The sequence below is a fragment of the Takifugu rubripes genome, chromosome 21 (assembly GCF_901000725.2).
Source record: "Takifugu rubripes chromosome 21, fTakRub1.2, whole genome shotgun sequence".
NCBI classification, from domain to species: Eukaryota; Metazoa; Chordata; class Actinopteri; order Tetraodontiformes; family Tetraodontidae; genus Takifugu; species Takifugu rubripes.
Window position 1 is genome coordinate 14,709,742 of NC_042305.1, and position 6,000 is coordinate 14,715,741.

At 45.1% G+C, this 6,000-nt stretch overlaps 1 long non-coding RNA gene across 1 annotated transcript; it reads left to right on the top strand.

Annotated features, from left to right (window-relative positions):
- Window positions 1–2,120: 2,120 nt before the first annotated feature.
- LOC105418063 (uncharacterized) lies at window positions 2,121–5,758 on the top strand. The gene is made up of 3 exons (XR_965461.2): window positions 2,121–2,175; window positions 2,246–2,330; window positions 5,533–5,758. It is a non-coding gene; the product is annotated as an uncharacterized lncRNA (long non-coding RNA).
- Window positions 5,759–6,000: the final 242 nt, after the last annotated feature.

Consider the following 6,000-nt stretch of genomic DNA (forward strand, 5'->3'; position numbering starts at 1 on the left):
AACAAGGAGGAAGAACTAAACAAGGGGAAGGCAAAGGAGGAGAGAAATGGGAGCCGGGAACAATATTTGAAGTCACAGACGGGGTGAGCGCCATCAACATTTGGAGTTTTCTCCAATTTCAGCTGTCAATCTTGTGATGTGTTTTTTTCTCCCCCCCCCACCCCCAGGTTGGAGGGGCCGTAGGCGGCGCCCGTCATTGTGGACGTGGCTCCTTCTCTCACTCTCACAGCTTGATATATGTTGAGTTTCCAGCTCCTGAAGATGGACTCTTTCTGTCCGACGCATCCTGAAATATCCTGGCTCTCCTCGGTGACACGTGACTCACTGATTGGTCCAAACGTGGTGGAAGTTGTACTTTTTTTCCCCCACAAAACTGGACTTAGTTTCATCAAAAGCTGCCAATGAAGTGGGATGTGTTTTGGCAGCAAAACAAACCAGCGACGCCGCAACAGATAGATGGCAGAAAATAGAAACAGCGACTAAATTAAAGCTGTCACTCTTAAATCAGCCGGGGCGGCCAACATTTAAATATCTTGCAACACCCCCCCCCCCCCCTCGCTGCTACTTGGGCCAACGCGTCCGTGCGGTCCCACCTCTGCTGTCGACATCAGCTCCTTCACACAGTTTGAGAGCGAGCTCAGAACTGACGTGTGACTGCAGATGTGGCCCATAATGTCTCCCCTCTCACTACATCATGTCCAGGGAGCTTGAATCTATTTTCTTCTTGTAACATCACATCGTTTTTGCTGTTTAAAGCGTTTCGATGTGTGTTTTACTCTCTGAACTGTTTTGTAATTAAAGTTTTGAGGACGCAACTGAATGGAAAAGAGACATTTGAGGTGACCTCCACATCTGGAAAGTTTCAGCCTTGGTAATGATAATTATGAGTCAGGATAGAAGCTGGCAGCTTTTTCCCACACTTGAGTCTATATTCCACATCTGCATCGACCGGCGGCCCTGATCACATTCACCGAGCAAGCAAAAAAAAACCTGTCCGACGCACAGATACTTCCTGTTTGTGTTTGTCAGGGTCACTGGATTACTGAGGGATAAAGTGTGTGTCCTGCACGTGTGTGTGTTTACACTTTCACATGCATACACACAGGCAGAAAAACACCTTTATCAGAGCAGCTGGATTACACAGGGATAAAGCTCAACTCTCGTTATTGACCCACTCTCTAAACACACACACACACACACACACACACACACACACACACACACAGACATACGCATGCTCACTCACACTGTGTACACAAAACATACTGACGCAGACAATGGCCAGTCTGATCTTTACCCCATCCATCCATCCATCCATCCATCCATCCATCCATCCATCCATCCATCCATCCACCCACCCACCCACCCATCCATCCATCCATCCATCCATCCATCCATCCATCCATCCATCCATCCATCCATCCATCCATATTTCTTCCATCACAACCTGCATTATGCTTCTGTAGCAAGCAAACACATCCAGCACAGATCAGTACTCCTGTAAATTAGGTGCAGAGATCATTACTGCAAGTCTGGAAGTGATATTAATCTGCTTTATATAACTCCTGGAGCCTCACTGTGGGAAGATCCTCACCCCAGCCCTCCATGGGACTGTGGATCGATTACATCTCCATCTAAAATATTAAAGAGGGCTAAAGAATCATCACCCGGGAGTGTTTTCCCAGCTACGTGGGTCCCTCGGGGAGGAAGCTGAAAGTCTTGGTGGACCACTAATATCATGTCTGATATGGACGGAGCTGACACAAACTTATTAAAGGCCGGGCAAATAATCGACTAACGGCAGCTCTGGAACCGCTTTGGAAGCGATTTTCCTGCGATGGCACCACTGTTAGCACTAAATTTCATCGTCATGGTTGCAATTTTGCAGCGCTGCTCTTCCAGAAGAAGACAGCGGGTGAGAGGCAGGCTCAGATCTTCATTATTTTGGTGGACACACATTCTTTCGGTGTGATATTCTTTTATTTCTCTTTCACTTGAGTAAACCTGCGTTAAATGATCTTGCTGTGTCGTCCTTCCTGTCTGGTTTTGTCATTCCTGCCTCATCCTCCTCACCTTCCTGATTGACCTTATTGATGTCACCTGCTCATCCTCACCTCGCTCCCTCCGTTTTTCCCTCCAGTCTCAGATCTTCAGGTGTGTCACCGGTGTGTTCCTGTATGGTCCGTCTGGTTTGCTTCACGTTTCTGATGTGTTTTCTGCAGTAAACAGGTGTTTATTTTGTCAGTAAACATCATCCATCATCATGCATCAACCATCTTTGGCTTCATTTACCTACGATTACGAACCGCCGGGGACGTTTCATCACCAAGGTAAAGTTCTGAGTTTTTCCTCTCCGTATGAGTCCACCTTATTTGCTTCTCTTCTAGCATGTTGGACCTCCAGTCTCTGGATGCTACGTGCTAGTCTCTGTTCATACCACAGTGATGAGTGTGATGCTTTAGTTAATAAATGTGGCTCGTAGCAGCAGAAAAATGCTTTGGTGAACGGGCCAACTGGGCCCATCTTTCGTTGGAGGTGATAACGCTAACTTACAGGGTCCAAGGCAGTTAGATTTGCATCACATATCCTCTTTCACACTGTTTTGAATCATCAGTTTAAAAAAAAAAGAATGAAATTGTAACATTTTTTCATTAAAAGTGACTAAACAATGATCGATTTATTGAAAAACGGTGGGTGAGTAAACTGGAGGCGAAAATGTCTGACAGATCACCTGCGCACCAACCTAAACATTAATATATTGTTCAGCACATTAGTCATGTCACTTGTACAGCTTCAAATATATTCCCCACATTTGAAACCTTGCTCCACAGCAAACGGCGTGATGTTTATTGATTATGCTTTTCTGTCTGCTTACAAATGAACTGGAGTGAAAGTGTGACTTGAAAAAAGACGCCTTGATTAGCAAGCAGACTGATCATATGATCACACATTATCCTGCTGTCAATTTATCCAATCATCTCTCATTAGAAAATTAATCAGCTCATTTGTTATCCGCTCCAACCACGCTCAGAAACTACGCTTGTCTAATTAGCGATGCAAATGCTACCTGAAGTTTCCTAACAAAGACTAATGAGCCTCTTGTCTCTTGAGGGGCATTAGCTATATGGATTTAAGGCAATACTATAGTGTAATGTGCACTTGAGACCATTTTTTACAAAAAATTGTGAGTGGACAAAAAAAAGAGCGCAAATAAAACACAAAGTAGTTTTTTGTTCAATCTGAACAAATGCCAATTTAATGGAATGGATTCATAAAAGTGCTGATGAATACCTCATAATGAAGGTTTTTCTTTATTCAGGTCTGACGCCACGCGTGCTTGGAGATCACTCCAATTCATATTCAAGGTTTAAAACAAGTAATTGTTCCCGATGTTTTTCCGAAGGGAAAATTGGTTCAGCAACCTGCTGCCGCATAATTCATAATTAAAAGAAAAAGGCAGAATCCTGAGTATTAAGAGCGGATGGATAAAAGATTAAACGAGCCAAGGTGTTTGTGTGTGTAGTCGGTCGAAAGCAACCTTTTGTGTTTTGCTTACTGTGTGTGTGTGTGTGTGTGTGTGTGTGTGTGTGTGAGAAAGAATTAGAGAATTTTACCCAACTTTAATCGACATCTTCAAACACTCAGATGTTAGAACATCTGGAGCTGATGAGCTGTGAACCACAACCACCGTTGTGTCCTGCTCATCCTGTGCTCAGACCAGAGGAGGTGTGGGTGCATCCTCCAGGAACCAGTGAACGACGAAGGGTCTAGGTTAGACCAAATTGACGGGGGGGTTGTCACTGTTTTTAAGCCATTATGATCCTCAAGCTTTGTGCTTTAAACACTCGCGCAGCATTAAACTCTGAGCATGACTCCTTGTTGGAGCTTCACCAGGGGTCATTCTCAGCATTGTTCAGTATTATTCAGTCCTGCATTTAAAAACGAGTCGAGGACAAATCATTGGTAGCTCCAGATAAACTGGGTACAAGGTCAAAGTTCATGTCAAAAAGGTATCAATTCACTAAAGAAAACATCATTAATGTGAAAAAGGTTGTTTGCACTAAAACAATTATGGAATAACTCAATTTTGGCTGGATTCATAACACAATTGACTGTATTTTAAGGTGCGCCACGATGCACTGGGCAGCAGGTTCTGGCTTTGGTTCCAACTGGGACCCTTTTTTCTGGATTCTGCACGTTCTCCCTGTTTAGGTTTTCTCCAGTTTGCTCCCAAAGTCCAAGAACTCATCTGGTTGATCACACGCTCTAAATCAGGCGTCTCTCGCCTGTCCGCTCTGAAACAAAGCGGGTCCAAACGGATCCAAGATCTATTTCCCAATGTTACAGAAGCTACGGGGAAGAACAATGAATGAAACCTGAGGTTTGTGGTGTTGTTGAGCAGGTCCAGGATGAGCTGTGTGTAGCTCTGTCTGTGTCGGACGGCCAGGCCGGTCACTCGTGCGTGTGGGGGAAGCTGAGCAAATAAAGCTCGTTTCCTCTTTGATTGTGTTCACAGTGTCAAGCTCTCAGTCTGTAATTAGCACACAGACGGCCATCTGTCCAAACAAGTGGCCCTAAACTCTGTCCTGCTCACTTTCACCACCGCCACAGCCGCCAACTCTTATTTGCTCGCCGCTCCCTCCATCTGCCAGGCCCACTTTGCGTCTGTATAGGCCTTCATCTTCGTTTCTGTAGTCATCCTTTATCCTTATAATCTAAATTTATCGTCATTCTACTGAAGCAAATAATGCCAGGGTCCTCAATTATTTGGGATTCCCTTTATAGCAAGTTGAAAGCAAGAGGGCTGCTTTCTTTTCAATCTGACTTTAATCAACGGAGACAAACCATTTGCTTTTACGTTTAAAAAGGCCTTAAATGACTAAAGAGAATAAAGGAGTGGAAATACGGTGATAAAGTGTGTGGACCTATGGCAGGCTGGAACAGAATCTACAGTGAATTCCCTTGAATTGTGTGTCCTGGTTTCTTTTTCTCCGCTGTCACGGCAGCTTCTAGTTGAATTATATTTACTGGCCTTGTCTGCGTGACATTAACATCATTCTTACGAGTCACCATTACCCCCCCCCCCAGTTGTAAACAGCAATGCCTCCCCTGGGTAATCTGCCAAGTAAATTGGATGTTTGTTTGAAACGCCACCGGGCTCGGGCCCGCCCGTGTTGTGTGTGTTATTGTTAGTTTGGGTAATTGCGTAATCTCAAACACGAAAGCGGAATATTGAAATGTTGCCTTCTGCCGATCAGCTAATTTCACTGGGACAATCGGAATAATAGGGAAGTCTGTGTAAATTCTCAGTCATCCAGGTCATTGTATCCAAGGTAGTTTTCTCTGTCAACCCAGTCCAGTTGACAGAGAAAACTACCTTGAATAATAGGGAAGCGCTGGGGCCGTGTTCGTCAGCGATCCAGCAGACTAGTGGACGCCATCATTTAGTGGCGCTGTTTTATACAGAAGGGATTATTGTGAGGACCCTGGCTGTGTCTTCCTGCCTCTCTGTTGTCTCCTCCCTCTCTGCAGGCAGTGGGTGGGCCGATGCTGCTAAGTGGCCATCCAGCTCACCTGGACTGATCAGCTGTGAGGGCTACACATGCTCCACAGTCTCTTGCTTGGCTCCCTCCCGGTCTGCTTGGGTGGTTTGGTTTGGTTTTTTGCATGCACCACCTTCCTACTCTAGATGTTCCCTCATGCCAGCACTTGCATTCATTACTGACCTTACAGACTTCTCACAACTTGTTGATCCTTTTGGTTGAAGAGAATTCCTATCAATAAATTCCCTTTTTTCTAAAATCCGTCACGTGTGTTCTCCCTAATTTGTCTGAGCCCTGAGCTGGTTCGTGACATTATGGTCGCCGACTTGGGTTTACTGGGTTCCAGTTGGAGGTCGCCATGTTGCCTCACCTATTGACGATCAAACATGTTTGTACACATACGCCCCCCTCCCAATCCGTCTGGAACAGTCAACGGGACAAGAATGATGCCAACTCT